This window comes from Mandrillus leucophaeus, unplaced genomic scaffold, assembly GCF_000951045.1.
Source record: "Mandrillus leucophaeus isolate KB7577 unplaced genomic scaffold, Mleu.le_1.0 Scaffold72, whole genome shotgun sequence".
In the NCBI taxonomy this organism is placed as follows: Eukaryota; Metazoa; Chordata; class Mammalia; order Primates; family Cercopithecidae; genus Mandrillus; species Mandrillus leucophaeus.
Window position 1 is genome coordinate 3,148,183 of NW_012107808.1, and position 1,095 is coordinate 3,149,277.

Sequence of the window (1,095 nt, forward strand, 5' to 3'; positions counted from 1 at the left end):
AGACAGGGTCTCACCATGTTGGCCAGGCTGGTCTTGAACTCCTGACCTTGTGATCCACCCACCTCAGCCTCCCAAAGTGCTGGGATTACAGGTGTTAGCCACCACGCTGGGCCAATTGTACATATTTCTGTTGAGTGTGTATTTAGGAGTGGAATTGCTGGGTCGTAGGAGATACATATGTTCAACGTACGTAGACAATTCTAAATAGCTTTCCAAAGTGATTGTACTCATTCACACACCCACCAGCAATGTGTGAGTACATCTCCAACCTTAACTGTATTGTCAGAATTTTTAACTTTCACCATTCAGGTATGTGTGTAATGACAGCTGGTTGTGGTTTTTATTTGTATTTCCCCAATGACTAATCATGTAGAGGACATTTTTATGTGCTACTTGTTATTAATACACTAATATTAATAACATATTTTTATTGGATTTTTATTGGATTGCTTTTATATTATTGAGTTGTAGGACTTCTTTATATATATCCTGGATACTAGTCCTTTGTCAGACACATACTTTGTGAATATTTTCTCCTGTGTATAGCTTGCCTATTTTATTTTCTTTCTTTCTTCTTTTTTGTTAGGGACAGTCTCACTCTGTCACCCAGGCTGCAGTGCAGTGGCACCATCATAGCTCATTGAGGCCTGAAACTCCTGGGCTCTAGCAATCCTCCTGCCTCAGCGTTCTGAGTAGCATGGACTACAAGCACAAGTCACCATGCCCGGCTCCTATTCTTTTTTTTTTTGAGACAAAGTTTCACTCTTGTTGCCCAGGCTGGAGTGCAATGGCACGATCTCAGCTCGCCGCAACCTCTGCCTCAAGGGTTCAAGCAATTCTCCTGCCTTAGCCTCCTGAATAGCTGAGATTACAGGCATGCACCACCATGCCCGGCTAATTTAGTATTTTTAGTAGAGGCAGGGTTTTTCCATGTTAGGCTAGTTTAGGCTAGTCTAACCAACCTCAGGGGATCCTCCGGCCTCGGCCTCCCAAAGTGTTAGGATTACAGGCATGAGCCACTGTGCCCGGCCCTATTTTCTTTTCTTCTTTTTTGAGACAGAGTCTCACACTGTCGTCCAGGCTGGAATGCAGTGG